Below are 17877 nucleotides of genomic sequence, written 5' to 3'. Positions count from 1 at the left end.
TCTCCCTCTCTGATTTCATCTTGTTTTATTCTTCCCGGGTTTGTTTTCCAGAATCATGCTGTATGTATTGTTCTTTGATGTGCTTGTTAGAGACCTTCTCAGCCTAGCACACTCCTTTTATCCATTCTGTATTCCACAGAAATAGTGTCACTGTTTGGGATGCTTCATTCTGCTGTTATAATTATGCCCACTTTTGTGCACAAACTTGAGCACAGGGGATGGAATTTGAGGGGAAGAGTGCCAGTTTGAATCCTTGGCAATCTGAGGTGAAGGCGTGTTGACTTGGCATTGAGCAGGTGGCAGGCCATGCATGATGACTCAGGCAGAAGGGCAGCTGGACTGTGAATTTGGGACCCACAGGCCGATGGCATCTTTTGTGACAGGGACGTGGCTGGTTTTGCTTTTAACTTTTGTTTTTCTGGGAAACTCTCTCTCTCCTTCTATTCTAAATGAAAGCCTTGCTGGATAGAGTATTCTTGGCTATAGATTTGTTTCCTTTTAGCAGTTGGAATTTATCATGCCATTCTCTTCTGGCCTGCAGAGTTTCTGCTGAAAAACCCACTGATAGCCGTATGGGGTTTCCCTTGTTTGCCACTGCTTTCCTTTCTCTTGCTGATTTAAAAATTCTCTCTTTATCACTACTTTTGGCCATCTTATTTACTTTGTATCTTGGTGCAGACCTCTTTGGGTTGGTTGTGTTGGGGGGCTCTCTGTGCCTCCTGGATCTGGATTTCTCTTTCCTTCCCCAGATTCAGGAAGTTTTTAGCTATTATTTCTTCAGACAATCTTCTGCCCCCTTTTCTTGCTCTTCTCCTTCTGGGATCCCTATCATGTGACTGTTATGCTTGACAGTGTCGCTGAGTTCCCTGGGTCTGTTCTCATTCTGTGTATTTTTTTTTCCCCTCTCATCTGCTCAGCTTGATTACTTTCCATTACTCTGTCCTCCAGGTGGCTGATCCATTCTTCTACTTCCTCTTTGCTATTTATTCCAGGTGGTCTATTTTTATTTCCATTTAGTGAAACTCGTTCTTTTTTATGTCTCCTATCTCTTGGTGGAGGGTCTCATGGAGGTTCTGCACTCTTTTCTCAAGTCCAGTGAGTATCTTTATGAGCATTACTTTAAATTCTCTATCAGACATATTACTTATCCATTTCACTTAGGTCTCCTGCTCTGATTTTGTTCCACTCTTTCATTTGGGACATATTCCTTTGTCTCTTCATTCTGTCTATTGCTGTATCTGTTTCTTTGTGTTAGGAAAGGCAGCTTCGTCTCCCACACTTGAAAGTAATGGCTTTATGAAGAAGAGGTCTTGCAGCGCAAGGTCTCCTTTTCACCAGAAAATGGTGCTTCAGGGGGTGTCTCCTATACGTGTGTTCTCCAGGGGGGTCCTACCATTGTGGCTGGGGTGTGTTTGCCTTCAGTGTGGCCTGCGATGGCTCTCTGCCTGTTGTGGGCAGAGTCTGGTGCCCGTGGTGTTAGTGGGCCAGTCCGGGGCTGCCTTGGGCTTGAGTTGAGTCAGACCAGGCATTTGCTAGAGACGAAGTAGCACCAAACTGCAGGCACTTTCCCTGTGTTGTCCTCTGAGAAGCTTTTGTTGGTGGGTGGGGCCTGCAGTCAGACCAACTACCTGCCCCCAGCCCACTGCTAGGGTCACAGTCAGACTGGTGTGTGCTTATCTTCTCCTCTCCCTGGAGCAGGACTCACTTTGGAGTGGCGCTGATCCTTGGCTGGGCTGCGTGCACACTGCCAGGCTTATGGCACTGCTTTGATGGGCTCTTGCCAAGAGCGATCGGAGGGGGTGGATCTGCTTCACTGTGGCCTCTTGTCTCTGCCAGGCTGCAGAGAGTCTGTTCTGCCAGCTTTCAGGTTGCTTTCTGGGTTATTTATGCCGACGTGGGTGTTGTCTAGGTGGCCACGCGGCAAGAGGTGAGCCCAGGGTCGTCGTCCTCTGCCATCTTCCCAGCAGCCTCTAGGACATTACATCCTGATAAAAAGATTTGTCCACCAAGAAGGCATAGTGGTCCTAAATATGTATGGACCAAACAACAGAATTCTAATATACATGAAGCAAAATTGGTAGAACTGAAAAGAGAAACAGACCAATCCACAATTATAGTTGAGGACTTTTAACACCAATGTCTCAACAGTAGGCAGAATTACTAGTCAGAAAATTGTCAAGGATATAGAACAACACTGTCATCCAACAGGACCTAATCGATATTTATAGGACTACTTCACCCAAGAACAGCAGAATACTCATTCTTTTCAAGTGCGCATGAGGCATTCACTAAGGTAGACCATTTCCTGAAAACAAATTTCAGCAAATTCAAAAGAATTGAAATCATACAGAATGTGAACTTTGACCACAGTGGAATCAGACTAGAAATCAGTAATGGAAAGATAGCAGGACATTCTCCAAACACATGGACACACACACACAATAATCCATGTGTCAAAGAGGAAGTCTCAAAGGAATAGGTCACATTGAACTGAATGAAAATGCAGCATATCAAAATTTGTGGGACATAGCCAAAAGAGTCTGAGAGGGAAATTCACAGCACTAAATGTTCATGTTAGGGGCTCAAATCAATAATGTAAGGTACTACCATGAGAAACTAGAAAAAGAAAAGGAAAATAAACCCAAGTAACACAGAAGGTAGGAAAAATACAAACCAAAATCAATAAAATAAAAGACATAAAAACAACAAAGGCAATTAAACAGAAAGCTGTTCTTTGAAAGATCACTGAAATGGATAAGCCTCTAGCAAGGGCAATAAAGAAAAGACAAGGAAGACACAAATTATCAATATCAAGAAGAAATCATTGGATGACCAAGAATTGGCAGAGCTAGGACAAGGAAACAGGCATGTGAGGGTCCGGGCAGTAAACCTCACTCTGACTCTATTACAGGTACCATGATGTGTTCTAAGTTCCTAAGTCTAGGCTGGCCCACCAGGGAAAGGGAAGTCTCCCCCAGAGAAGAGGATAGTAGTGAGAATGACATTCCACATCCACCATTCAACTCTGATCTGCCAATAGAAGTGGCTGGACACGTGTCCAGAGAGGCAGCAGGTCGGGGCATACAACAAGATGGCACCGAGTTAATGGCCGCATGATGATATCCACTGAACATACCCAGCAGTGCCGTGATAATGATGTCTGTAGAGTAGCACCAAGAAGCCTGTGTTAGGGCTCACCTATCCCTCTTCTAATATGTTTTAGAGGAATCAGTCCCCTTTCTTCCAGACCCAGGGCCTGCAGCAGAGCAATCTCCCCAATTCTATTGTCCAGAAAACCTACAATAGAATATACTCATCCTCACTAGAGCCACCTCACCCCTTAGGTCTGCCCCTCACCTTGGAAAGAAGATCTGTAAACCTTTTCTGAACAAGCTATCTACTTATTTCTACCCCTTGAGAGAAATCCCTGATTCTTTTTTTTTTTTTTAATTTATTTATTTGAGACAGAGAGATAGAGAGAGAGTAGGAGCAGTGGGGAGAGGCGGGGGTGGGGGGGAGAAGCAGACTCCCCGCTGAGCAGGGAGCCCGATGCAGGGCTCGATCCCAGGACCTGGAGATCATGACCTGAGCCGAAGGCAGACGCTTAACGACTGAGCCACCAGGCGCCCCGAAATCCCTGATTCTTATCACCTCCACCAGTGCCAGGGGCCGGGAACTGGGCACCCATGCTGAGCACAGCACAGAGCAAACTATGGTATGGAGGGAAGCAGAGGACATCCGTATGGATGATTTTCCAGCCATTGTCACCATGGTCAAAACCATCACCAGAACCTCCGGAGGTCGCCTCCTCATCCAAGTTGTACCCAGCCAGGTCATTACGAAACATACACATGTGAAAGACAACCACAAGACCCACCAGTGAGTTGATGATGGGCAACCAATAGATTTCCCATGCCTGGGGAAAGAAGTCACCACCATCATCCCCACGACACCTGCCACTCCCAACATTCCACTGAAGTCTCGGACCAGCACACTCTGTGTGGATGAGGCCGTAACCCAGCGGGGCTGTGGGGCTTGACACCCAACACCGAGACATCGGCAAAATAATTCCATCTCCATGGATTCAATGTGGAAATCCAAAGGGGTCTAGAGTCCTATCTTGGGGCTGTGTGGCAGGAAGCCACTCTGCCTCCTTGTAGCTGACAAAGCCACGGATTGGCAAGTCATCCACCAGAAATGGAAAGCCTTAAGCCTTGGTGGCGTGGTACACATAGAGCCAGTCAGGAGTTGGACGAGGCCTCCCCAGGCATGGGATGAGAGCAGGGTTTCTCCACCTCAGCACTACTGACATTTGGACCAGATAATTCTTTGTTCTGGGCGGGGCTGTCTTGACATCGGCAGGATATTTAGCCACATCTCTGGCCTCTTTCCACTAGATGCCAGTAGCATCTCACCAGTTGTGACAATCAGAGATGTCTCTAGACCTTGCCAAATGTCTCTTGGGGGACCAAATTTCTCCCTGCTGGAAACCACTGGGTTAGACCTTGGTATGTTGGGCATCTCCAAGAAGAGGAAGTACGATCTGGCAAAGTTAAGGCCTAGAGAAAGGAGAGAGGCCAAGTGTGAGAAGGCCAGGAGTATACTAAGGGGAAAATCTGTAAGATAGGATTCACTCAAGGAAAAGCATGATACTGGAAGGTTAGGTAGAGAGTAAAAACACCAGTTAAGAAAGAGCCGAGAGGTAGGTATGGAAGGCAACAGAACTACGTGGGAGGAATAGTTGGGACCTTATTACCAGCGGAGAAGCTTGGAGTCAAGAGCCCAGGGCTCTGATATCAGCTCTGCGATCTTCTGTCCATGTGGTTCTAAAACAGGCACCTCTGAGCAGGTATGTTTCTCTGGCAGCTAAATGCCCATAAATACGCCTGCCCTGCCTGCCGCACAGGGTCGTAGTTAGAAGTCACATCAGACAATTTCCAAAAAGATGCTCTGAAAACAAAAGAAAAAGCCACAAAGAATAAAATATTGGCCATTCCCACAAACTCCAAAGACCTTAAAAGGAGAATAAGGGAACACTAAATCACTCTACCCGTATGACTGCAACAACTTGGATGAAAAGGACCAATTCCTTGAAAACTACAAACTACCCAGACTCACTCAATATGAAATAGATGATTTTTGAAGTCTTGTAACCATTTGAAAAACTGAATTCTTCGTTTTAAAAAAACAACCCCTGTCCCACAACTAGTTTGATGATTCACTGGAAGGACTCACAGGACCCCAACATAAAGTTATACTCAAGGTTAAGATTTAGTAGAGCGAAGAACAGAATGCAGGAACAGCAGGAAAAAAGATGTTTATAAGCAAAGGCTGGAGAGGTCAAATGCATGCTTTCATAATCTCTCCGCGGGGATAGCACAGACACACCTTCTCCATGTGCAAACAGCAGGAGCATATCCAAGATGTCCTGGCCCAGGAAAGACCCCTTGAGTCTTAGGGTCCAAAGTTCTCAAACAGAGCTACTTACATACCTGCCATGTGAGCGAGCATGGCCCCCAACCAGGCACCAGGCACCTCAACCATTCATGAGCATCATGAGTCTTTATGTTACCTTTTTTTTTTTTTTACGTAATCTCCACACCCAATGTGGGGCTCAAACTCACAACCCCGAGATCAAGAGTCTTATGCTCTTCTGACTGAACCAGCCAGGCGCCCCCTCCTTAGTTTCCTTTAAACACGCTGACAGCCTGGCTCTTCTCAACCCGCTGCTTTGGGCATCTAGAATAACATCTCCCCCTGCAGCTGTGCGAATGTTCTAAGAGTTCTGAGAGTCTGCCCAAAGGGTCATCACCATGGAAACAGATAAGTGAGAAATGGGTGACACAGAGCTGCTGTGTGTCTGCTTTTAGCTCACATTCTCAAAACTGAGAAAATTGAGTTTTGAGAAACCCTGGTCTAGACAAACAGTTCTCAGACGTGACACAGAAACTAGGTTCCATAAAAGAAAAAAAAAAATTGCTAAATTTAACCTTTATCAAAATTAAAATTTTTGCTCTGCTGAAGACCCCATTAAGAGGATGAAAAGACTAGTTACAGACTGGGACAAGATATTTGTAAACCGTATATCTGACGAAGGACTTATCTAGAAAATATGAAGAACTCAGTAGTAAACAGACAAGCAAACAAAACCCCCCAGATAATCCAATTAGGAAATGTGCAAAATATATGAACAGACGCTTCACCAGAGGTTATAAAATGTTCAGCATCCTTAGGCATTAGGGAACTGCAAATGAAGATATAGCACTTAATCATCTGTTAGGTGGCTAAAACAAATTGGATCTCTTCTATGTTTCCATCTGCAGATGCCTGGGCCACCATCAAAACCAGAACAGCTTTCAGCTAAATTCCTACTTGAGCTGTCTTGTACGACCTCTGAGGTGTAAATTGAGTCTACTATTCCTCAGGACGCCTGGGCTTGGTTTACTGTCTCACAGGGATCTTGCCCCTTGTGCCAAAAGAACATAGATTTACATCTGGTGTCACCTTACCCTGAGCATGTGTGTTGGGGGTAGGGGGTTGGTGTCCCTTGGACTTACAGTGCTGTCCTCCAGCCGTGAGGCCAGTGAACAGAAATGCAACTCAGTTTCACCACAGCTCCCCGCAGAGTTGGCAGATGCCTTAAGGGCAAAAGCAGTTCTAAGAGTTCATTTATACACCAAACACAAAGGCAACACAAAAGCAAACACATAAACAAGTACAACTGCATCCAACTAAAAAGCTTCTGCACCATGATGAAGGAAACCATCAACAAAATGAAAAGGCAGCCTATGGAATGGGAGAAAAGATTTGCAAATCACATTTCTGGTAAGGGGTTAATCTCCAAAATATATAGGGAACTCCTAAAACGCAATAGCAAACAAAACAAAACAAAACAAATAATCCAGTGAAAAATGGCAAAGGACCTGAATACCAACAGGACATACAATGGAAAGGTGCTCAACATCAGTCATAATCAGGGAAATGCAAGCCAAAACCTCAGGGAGACATCACCTCACACCTGTTAGAATGGCTATTATCGGGGAGCCTGGGTGGTTCAGTCGATTAAGCGTCCAACTCTTGATTTTGGCTCAGGTCCTGATCAGGGTCATGAGATCAAGCCCTGCATCAGGCTCGTGCTGGGCGTGGAGCCTGCTTAAGATTCTCCCTCTCCTTCTGCCCCTCCCCCCTAAAAAAAAAAAGAATGGCTCTTATAAAAAAGACAAGAGATAACAAGCTTAGCAAGGATATGAAGAAAGGGAAACATCGTACTCTGTTGGTGGGATTGCAAACTGGTACAGCCACTATGGAAAATAGTATTATTTTAAATAGTAATTAAAAAATTAAAAATGGAGCTACCAATGATCCAGCAGTTCCACTTCTGGGTATTTATCTGAAGGAAATGAAAACACTAATTCGAAAAGCTATCAGCACCCGCATGTTAAATGCAGCATTATGTACAGTAGCCAAGTGGAAACAGCCCAAGTGTTCACTGATGGGTGAATGGATAAAGAAGATGCGAGATACACACACACATACACTGGAATATTATTCAGCCTTAAAAAAAACTCCCTTCTCCACCTGATGTGCTTTTCCTTCAAGACTCAGCCCAAACAGGACCTCTGTGGAAAGTTCCCTATATCTTCTAAGAAACCTTCTAAGAAGGCGTCCCCAAACACTGCACACTGCACCATCACAGGCTTTGTCCTGTATTGTTGGTCTGAGCATCGAGAAGCACTGACTATGTCTTCTTTCATGAAACAACTTATTTTGCAGTGTCTACATGGATTGGGCACTGGGCTTAGGAATGTGGACTTTAGCCCCTGACACCTCAAGGAAGTCCTTGTTCTAAAGAAGAAACAGCTGTTTGTGAATGAGTGTGATGTGAGCTTTGAAAGCTGGGGGCAGAAGAGGCTGAGGAGGGGCTCCTGGGTGGCTCAATCGGTTGAGCGTATGACTCTGGATTTCTGCTCGGATCGTGATTTCCTGCGTCCTGGGATGGCCCCCCATCATCTGGACCCTGCTGCCTCTTTCGCCTCATCCCTGCCTTTCCCCTATTTATATAATGAGTCCTTCGGTTTCATTTCTTTGGAAATCCTTTATGATTTATTGAGCACATACGTTTTTTTTCAGGCAATGTGCATGATCTCATTTGATCCTCAAAATAAAATGAGGTGGTTATTTCCATTTTATAGATGACAAAACTGAGGCTGACAGAAGTTGAGACACTTGCTCAAGGTCATTCTGCTTTTAGGTACTGGACCTGGATCCAACCCAGGAGCACGACTCTAAGGTCCCATTCTTAGCCTTTGCAGTAAACTACTTGCTCCCTTCCTAGGCCTGGCCAGCTTTCCAAACTCAGCTCTGCGATCACCCCTTCAAAACTTTAAGGAACTTCGCAGTCTTGCATTCGCAACCCCTCCCTTCTGTGCCCTGATCACAGGCATGACTGAATAAAGAACACTTTGCCCATCAGGGTAATAATTGTTCTTCTGCGCCATTTTCCCTCACCAGACAGCCAGTTTATGTTGAGAAGGCTCTGGGTTTTTCCTTATCCTTGTAGTTCCCACACTTAACATAGCGGCAGACGTGGGGTGGGTCCTGAATAAAGATTTGCTGTGTGGAATTTCTGGCTCTGCTACTTGCTAGCGTGTGTAAACTTGGAGAAGTTATGTCACCTCTTTGTGCCTCAGTGTTCTCATCTGAACTCGTGTCCTTTTCTGTAAAATGGGTATAATAATAGCCACGATGGAAGGTCACCATAAGGATGAAGGGAGAATTCATCTCCAGGCTGGCATATGGTCAGTGCTCAATAATATACACCCCAGCCTGGCCAGAGCAGGGAGGAAGGTGTGATAGGGGCTCACAGGTCTCCAGTCTTGCCCCTCACTGAGCACCAGACCTACCACCCCACAGGCTTCTGAAGCCTGGGTCGGCGCTCCTCTCTCCAGCCCCTCCAGCCTCACCGAGGGAGGCAGCCTCGCAGCTCCCTGCAGCAAAACACTGAGAAGGGTTTTCAGAATGGCAAGGGGCCAGCAGAGTGCTGTTCAGAGCCTCAGTGATCACAGGAGATGGACAAAGACCTTTGTCTTAGTGCCTTTTGGAGTTAAGCGCCAGTATCTGAAAAACCATCTCTGCATTCCGCACTTGTGGTGAACGGCAGAAGCAGAGAGGTCCGGGATACCCAAGGCTTGTCGGGGGAGGATCAGATCCAGAAAGCTCTGGAATAGCGAAACTGAACCAAGGGAGAAGCGTATTGTGCGCTCACCCAGACTTTGTGAAGAACATCTCCACAGAAGTAGAAAAAGAAATGAGTCTTCTCATGCAAAATGACATTTCCATGTTGTATTAGCTTGCTAGGGCTGCTATAACGAAACACCACAAACTGGGTAGTTTCAGAAACAGGTTTGTTTTCTGTGTTTGCTGGACTCTCTGGAAGTCCAAGATCGAGTTGACAGCGTTGGCTAATGTAGATGGACTACTTCCCCCTGTGTCCCCGAAGGGTCTTCCCTGTGTGTGTGTGTGTGTGTGTGTGTCCTCATTTCTTCTTCTAAGGGCCCCAATCGTATTGGATTATGGGCTACCTTGATGGCCTCATTTTAACTTCATTATCTCTATAAAGACCCCATCCCCAAGGACAGCCATTCTGAGATACTGAAGACGACACACGAAGTGGGACGGGGCCACAATCCAGTCTCAGACAATTGCCATGGAACAAAAACCTTCCGGGTACAGAAAAAGTTAGCTCAGTTACACCTTTCTTCAGGCTTTTTCTACCCCTTTCATCCCATCTCGGCTGTCAAATCAATAAAAGTCTCAACGTTTTAAAAATAGCTGAACCATTTTGACATTCAGGAAGGTTCAGTGCCTTCTTGAGCTCTTAGATTTGCCCAGCTTGATATGACCTCATGTTTCAAAGGAAGCTGCCTCTATTCAGCGCTTAGTCACAGCTGGCCTTCTGGAACATCCTTCTTAGCATCTGAAGTGGTGGGAGGGGATGTTTTTTAGCCTGGAACATTTTAAGCAATCCAACTCACGCAAATGTTGTTCCTGAACTACGGAGCTACCTGCCTTTTTACCAGAAACAGATGATTTTGCATCAGAATTCCTTTTTTTAAAAAAAGATTTTATTTATTTGACAGAGACACAGTGAGGGAGGGAACACAAGCAGGGGGAGTGGAAGAGGGAGAAGCAGCCTTCCCGCCGAGCAGGGAGCCCGATGCGGGGCTCGATCCCAGGACCCTGTCCCGAAGGCAGGCGCTTAACGACTGAGCCACCCAGGCGCCCCTAGAAATACAGATTCTTGGACCCTACCCCAGACCTATGGAATCAGAAACTTGAGGTATGGTCTAGGACTCTGTTTTAATAAGCTCTCCAGGTGATTCTGGTGCATCTCAGATTTGAAAACCACTATTCTAGAACTCAGGTAAAACCCTGAGGCTCTGTGTCAGCTAAAATCAAGTCTAAATAGTGAAGCTAACAGGAGCATCTGTGTGAAATTGTGATGTAGGGTTCAGGAAAGGGGTCATGACATAAGGAGCACTTCCCAAGCTAGTCCTATATGACTAGGGTGACCAAATAGCCGGTTTGCCAAGATGTCCCAGTCTACTCTTACTGTTCTCATGCAATGACTGATACCATCACTGTCTCACCCTCACAAGTGTCCCTATTTGGATAATAAATTATATAGCCACCACCATGATGCTTCATTTTAGTAGACATGTGGGAAGGAGAACATCACTGAGAAGACCTGTCTACCCGTTACATGCAAGCCCAACAACCAAGTCCTTAGGACTTTCAGTTATTTCTTATTTCTTTCCCATCTGCTGTGTCCTGTTCCCTTCACTTACCTGTGATGGACCCTCTCATGTCTCCTCTGTGCTCCTATTCTTGCTCTAGCTGGGAGATCAGAGCAGATGGTTAACTGGAGCTCCTAATGTTGGCAAAGGAAGTGGGAGGATGTGTTTTGTAATGGAAAAATGCAGCTGGGGCCATCCAAGGTCGGTCTTAGCTCTTGAAATTTTTGGAGCAGAAAAGGAAATGACCAGAAGGGTGACCATGAGTTGGCCAAAGAGGACTCAGAGATGACGCTTCTCAGGAAGTTCCTTTAAGAAGGTAGATAAAATAGGGGTACCTGGGTGGCATCTACCTTTGGTTCAGGTCATGATCTCGGTCCTGAGATCGAGCCCCGCATATGGCTCCCTGCTCAGCGGGGAGTCCCGCTTCTCCGTCTCCCTCTGCCCCTCTCCCCAACTCATCCCCCCCCAAATGAATAAATAAAATCTCTTTTAAAAATTTACAAAAAGAAGGTAGATAAAATAATCTGAACTACAAGGACAATTTAACCCATTGGTTCTCAAGTAAGTATATCCAAATTAAAATGCTGAGAAAAAGGAAAAGCACTTTCCATGGAGATTTTTAAAGCTTAAAATGTAATGTAAAGCTTAAAATGTAATGTAAAGCTTAAGGAAGCTCCTATTGTTGCCATAGCCGAGACAGGTATGTTTTATTATTGGTTTGTGTTGATGGTTGGTTTATATTTATAGGATAAGTCTCACTGCTTTTAAGTAAGATAGTTGAACAGACTAGGAAAATTTTGGAAGTATTGTACTTCAGTAGAAAAATAGGTCCCTTCAGGATTAACATAATTAAGTAAATTCATAAACAAAATCTGACTTTAACAACATAAATGTTTGAGTGATCAATAAGAGACATTTCCTTCTCAGAAATAACACTGGGTAACAATCACCGATAACATGAAAATTTCCAAAAAAAAATTAACAGATGTGACTACTGTTATCCAGGATTTCAATTTAATTTAGAACCCAGAGAGAATTACTATGATAACTTCTGCTTCTGGTAAAAGTAGGCTAGGTGATTCAGCCCATCTCTCCTCCTGAGGAGACTAAAAAAACCAGTCAGAATATAAAAAACATCCACTTGAAGGCACCAGAGAGCTAACAAAAGAGTGAAGAATTACCAGCCCCAATTCCAAGAAAGGACAGAGGTTCTGCCTTGGGAGCCTGGTTGGGAGGGCTGCCTTTCTCCTGGGGATGTCCCCCAATTCCAGAGCCGCTGTTGGCTGGGATGTCCATCAGGTTTTGTTTTTTTTTTTTTTTTACATTATATCATAGTGAATTATACATCTGGCAAAGTGCACAGATCATAACTTTACAGCTCAATTTTTTAAATTGAAGTATAATTAACATACAGTGTTACATTAGTTTCAGGCGTACAATATAGTGATTCCACAATCCTATACATTATTCAGTGCTCATCACAGTAAGAGTAGTCACCATCTGTCACCAAACGTTATTACCATCTTATTGACCACATTCCCTATGCTGTACTCTTCTCCTCCATGACTTTTTATTTTTGTAACTGGAAGTTTGTACTTCTTAATCCCCTTTATCTATTTCACCCATCCTCCCACCCACGTCCCCTCTGGCAACCACCAGATTGTTCTCTGTATTTAAGAGTCTTTGTTTTTTTTGTTTCTTAAATTCCACATATGAGTGAAATCATGTGTATTTGTTTTTGTCTGACTTATTTCACTTAACATCATCACCCTCTAGGTCCATCCATGTTGTTGCAAATGGCAAGATCTCATTCTTTCTATGATTAATATTCCATTGTGTATATATAAGACTCCTTATCCATTCATCTATTGATGGACACTTGGGCTGTTTCCATATCTTGGCTATTGTAAATAATGCTGCAATTAACATAGGGATGCATCTATCTTTTTGAATTAGTGTTTTCATTTTCTTTGGGTAAATACTCAGGAGTGGAATTACTGGATCATATGGTATCTCTATCTTTAATTTTTTGAGGAAACTCCATACTGTTTTGCATAGTGGTTGCCCCAGTGTGCACTCCCACCAACAGTGCATGAGGGTTCCTTTTTCTCCACATCCTCCCCGACACTTGCGTTTCTTATATTTTTTATTTTAGCCATCTGACAGGTGTCAGGAGATATCTCATGGTTTTGATTTGCATTTCCCTGATGATGAGGGATGTTGAGTATCTTTTCATATATGTTAGCCATGTGTGTGTCTTCTTTAGAAAAATGTCTATTCAGGTCCTCTGTCCATTTTAATCAGATTGTTTCATTGGTATTGAGTTGCATGAGTTCTATATATATTTTGGATATTAATCCCTTATTGGATATATTATTTGCAAATATCTTCTCCCATTCAGCAGGTTACCTTGCCCTTTTGTTGATGATTTCCTTCACTGCGTGAAAGCTTTTTGTTCTGGTGTAGTCTCAATAGTTGATTCTTGCTTTTGTTTCCCTTGCCTGAGGAGACATCTCTAGAAAAATGTTTTCTACAGCCACTGTCAAAGAAATTACTGCCTATGTTTTCTTCTAGGAATTTTATGGCTTCAGGTCTCACATATAGGTCTTTAATCCATTTTGAGTTTACTTTTGTGTATGGTGTAAGAAAGTGATCCAGTTTCATTTCCCTGCATGTAGCTGTCCAGTTTTCCCAGCACCATTTGTTCAAGAGACTGTCTTTTCCCCATTGCATACTCTTGCCTCCTTTGTCAAGGATTAATTGACCAGATAAGTGTGGGTTTATTTTTGGACTCCCTATTCTATCACTTTGACCTACATGTCTATTTTTATGCCACTACTCTACTGTTTTTGTTACGGCAGCTTTGAAGTAGATCTTGAAATCTGGGACTGTAATACCTCCAGCTTTGTTCTTCTTTCTCAAGATTGTTTTAGCTATTTGCGGGCTTTTGTGGTTCCATCCAAATTTCAGTATTATTGTAGTTGTGTGAAAAAAATGCTCTTTGTATTTTGATTCAGGTTGCATTAAATCTCTAGATTGCTTTGGATCATATGGACATTTTAACTATGTTGCTTCTTGGGGTGCCTGGGTGGCTCAGATGGTTAAGCGTCTGCCTTCAGCTCAGGTCATGATCTCCAGTCCTGGGATCGAGCCCCGAATTGGGCTCCCAGCTCAGCAGGGAGTCTGCTTCTCCCTCTCCCGTCTCCCCTGTTTGTGCTCTCTCTCTCTCTCAAATGAATAAAATCTTAAAAAAAAACAACAACAACAAAACCCTCTTATGTGCCAGGCACATGCTAAGTCTTTCCATATACCACCTTGTTTCACTCTAACAGAAATCTATGAGATGGGGCCGCCTGGCTGGCTCAGTCAGTGGAGTGTGCAACTCTTGATCACGGGTTTGTGAGTTCAAGCCCCACGTTGGGTGTGGAGATTACTTAACAAGAGAAGTCTAAGAGACAAGTACCATTACTACAGATCCATTTTACAGATAAGGAATGGAGTTCACAGAGGTTATGTAACTTGTTACTCAAGGTCTCATAACCACTAAGAAACAGGACTCTGACATGGACTGACTCTCTAGGCCTCTGCCAAACCATGCCTGCAGAAGTGCACAAGGAAACTGAGGCAAAAGGAAAACAAGGTAGAGACGGGGGTGAGGTGAGCACACTGAACGGATAAGCAAAGTGTAGTCTGTTCACACAGCGCAATATTACTCAGCATTAAAAAGGAAGGACATTCTGGGCGCCTGGGTGGCTAAGTCGTTGGGCGTCTGCCTTTGGCTCAGGTCATGATCCCGGGGTCCTGGGATCGAGTCCCGCATCGGGCTCCCTGCTCCGTGGGGAGTCTGCTTCTCCCTCTGCCTCTGCCATTCCCTCCACTTGTGCTCTCTGGCTCTACCTCTCTGTCAAATAAATAAATAAAATCTTAAAAAAAAAGTGTTTCTTCCAATCCATGAGCATGGAATATCTTTCCATTTGTTTATGCCTTCTTCAGTTTCTTTCATCCATACTTTATAGTTTTTGGAGTACAGGTCTTTCACCTCCTTGGGTAAGTTTATTTCTGGTATTTTATTCTTTTTGGTGGGATTGTTTTCTTAATTTGCCTTTCTGCTACTTCATTATTAGCATATGGAAATGCAACAGATTTCTGCATATTAATTTTGTATCCTGTGACTTTACCGAATTCACTTACCACAGCTCAATTGAACATGGGCACCCCCAACAGAGACTAGAACAGCATCCCAGAAGCTCCATCACTGTCCTTTCCGATCTCCACCTGCCCCCACAAAGAAGGACCACTAACACAATTTCTAAAATAGAGATGCCTTTTGTCTGGTTTTGCATTCTATTTAAGTGCACTTGTGCAACCAACGTATAGTTGCTTTGGTACATCCACATAATGGAAAAATCTGCAGCAATGAAAAATGAACAAACTTAAGTTATATACAACAACATGGACGAATCTCACAAACATGACATTCGGTGAGTGAAGCCAGACACTGAAAAGTAGAGGTTTCAAAGAAACCCAGACAAAAGTAAACTGTAACATTACAGTTGCATGCTTGGATGGGGGCTGGGGGATGAGGCATGTGGCCATAAAAATCAGGATATTGGTCACTATTAGAAAAGTAGGGGGTTAGGGGCGCCTGGGTGGCTCGGTTGTTAAGCATCTGCCTTCGGCTCAGGTCATGATCCCAGGGTCCTGGGATCGAGCCCCGCATCGGGCTCCCTGCTCCGCGGGGAGCCTGCTTCTCCCTCTCCCACTCGCCCTGCTTGTGTTCCCTCCTCGCTCTATCTGTCTGTCAAATAAATAAATAAAATCTTTAAAAAAAAAAAAGAAAGAAAGAAAGAAAGAAAAGTAGGAGGTTATAATTTTGGTAGTGAGTCCAAGTTGGGGAGGAGGGTTTTTGGAAGATTGGCGATGTCCTATTTCTCGACTGGGTGGTGGTTACATAGTGGTTCATTCTATAAAATCAGTGAGCTGTACATTTTCTGTGTGCACTTTTGCGTGCGTATGTTATACTTTAAAACAAAAAGGTTTTAAAACTGCTTAGCTAAGTGGTATGACTCTAATCCATAACAGAGCTTATTTGGTTACCCTGGGAATTCATGACATTGCCTAAAAATGTGAAAACCTGTGATTGGTACCAGCTAGCTGTGTATCCAGGGTCCAGCTGAGAACATTCCAAGTCAACTGTCAGGCTCAGTGCTAGGCTTTATTTTGTAATTTTCCACTGTGGGGATCAGAAAGAAACTCCACTACCTCCCTACATTATATATGTGTAGCAAATAATAGATACCAACGTGAGTTAGCTTAAGAAAAAAGGAGTATGAACCTTTTCCCAGAATCTACCCAGAAGACTGTAGTTGCCTTCAGGAGGAACTAAAACCAGAATCCGAAAAGACACCAGCCCACGAAGGCACCTCAGGATCTTTCTTTTTTTTTTTTATTTTTTTAAAGATTTTATTTATTTATTTATTAGAGAGCGAGCGAGCGAGAGAGAGCATGAAAGGGGGGAGGGTCGGAGGGAGAAGCAGACTCCCCGCCGAGCAGGGAGCCCGATGCGGGGCTTGATCCCAGGACCCTGGGATCATGACCTGAGCCGAAGGCAGTCGCTTAACCAACTGAGCCACCCAGGTGCCCCAGGATCTTTCTTGTTAGGTCCTCAGGTTCTCTTGTCCCTGCTTTTCTCTGAAAATCCATTTCATTCTTGTCTCTTTGTAGAGAGATGGTCTCTGTCAGCTTCTCTGTCGCTCTGTTCACAGAGCAGAATAAGGGCTCCCCGCAGTTGCTGAGTTTATATATACTTCAGGCCCAGCCACAGGCAGAGGCTTGTCCCAAGACTAACTATGGTTAAGTCCCAAGACAGAGTGTGGTTGGATCCTCCTCACCCCAAAACGGTGGGCCATCCAAGTATATGGTGCCATTTTTCAAAGAAAAGACATAATGATGAACTGGGCAGATGGTCCAAAAAAGAGTCTGCTACAGAAATCAGTCATCTCCCAAATGGTGATGGACGTGCACACACCACACACTCAGATGTTTTTATTTATTTATTTATTTTAAGATTTTATTTATTTATTTGAGAGAGAGAATGAGAGAGAGAGAGCACATGAGAGGGGGGAGGGTTAGAGGGAGAAGCAGGCTCCTCACCAAGCAGGGAGCCCAATGCAGGACTCAATCCCGGGACTCCAGGATCATGACCTGAGCTGAAGGCAGTCGCTCAACCAACTGAGCCACCCAGGCGCCCCACTCAGATGTTTTTAAAAAGTAATTGTCCTTATATTTCAGAGAGTCGGGGAAAGAAAATGTCTGGCCTCTAAACTAAGGGTTGCTTCTGCCCACCCGTCACGGTCGAATCCGGCCACCCCCAGATAGGTTTCTTATTTAAATTAAGGAATTACTTAAGGCTTTAAAATTAAATCGCTGTCAGAAGGAGAAATCCACAAAGAGAGACTGTACTTCTCAGTAAATTAGGGATAATTAGCATGTATAAAACCAATTCACAAGGAGCAGAGGTCAAATACAGGACTTCAACAGACCAACCTGGCCTTAGACCTGTTTTGTTGGGCTTACCATGGTGTTAGCCTAAAATTTGGGTGCCAAACACAGAGGCTGCCCACGTGCTCTCCAGAACCCCATGAGCTGCCCTGCTCCTCACTTATTAACCGCGACCCTACGGGTGAGCAACTGTTAAAAAATAATTAAAGGAGACAATTGAGGTGATACAAACTTCATTTAACGCTTGAAGACGTAAACTGCAAAATGGAGTGGAGCGCAGGAGGTTTGATAAGATAAAGAGTAAAGAATGAGGAAGAGAAAGAAAATATTTGATTGGCTGGGGCCACCTAGTCAGCCTAGCTTGGGGTGAGTTGGCGTGGCGTTTGGGGATTGGCTGATTGCATCGACTGTGTTCCTGAGCATTTACAGGGACATAGAAGGTGTATAAATTTCGATGTGCTTATGGAGCAGCATGAGCAGGAAGGGCTCCATCTTGGGCCTAGAAAGTTATCTCAATGCAATCTTTTTTTTTTTTTTTTTAAGATTTTATTTTTTTATTGGAGGGGGGGAGGGGATGGGG

At 44.2% G+C, this 17877-nt stretch overlaps 1 long non-coding RNA gene across 1 annotated transcript in view; it reads right to left on the bottom strand.

Annotated features, from left to right (window-relative positions):
• LOC117999447 overlaps positions 1–11001 on the bottom strand; it is a 28346-nt gene extending 17345 nt beyond the window's left edge. Inside the window, exon 1 of the long non-coding RNA XR_004676267.1 lies at positions 10848–11001. This is a non-coding gene — a long non-coding RNA (uncharacterized LOC117999447). The remainder of the gene's footprint in view (positions 1–10847) is intronic.
• Positions 11002–17877: the final 6876 nt, after the last annotated feature.

The sequence above is a fragment of the Mirounga leonina genome, unplaced genomic scaffold (genome assembly GCF_011800145.1).
Source record: "Mirounga leonina isolate KUSES-001 unplaced genomic scaffold, KU_Mleo_1.0 Mir_454, whole genome shotgun sequence".
NCBI lineage: Eukaryota > Metazoa > Chordata > Mammalia > Carnivora > Phocidae > Mirounga > Mirounga leonina.
The sequence above is the reverse complement of the archived record's forward strand: the minus strand, read 5'-3'. Positions and strand labels throughout refer to the sequence as shown.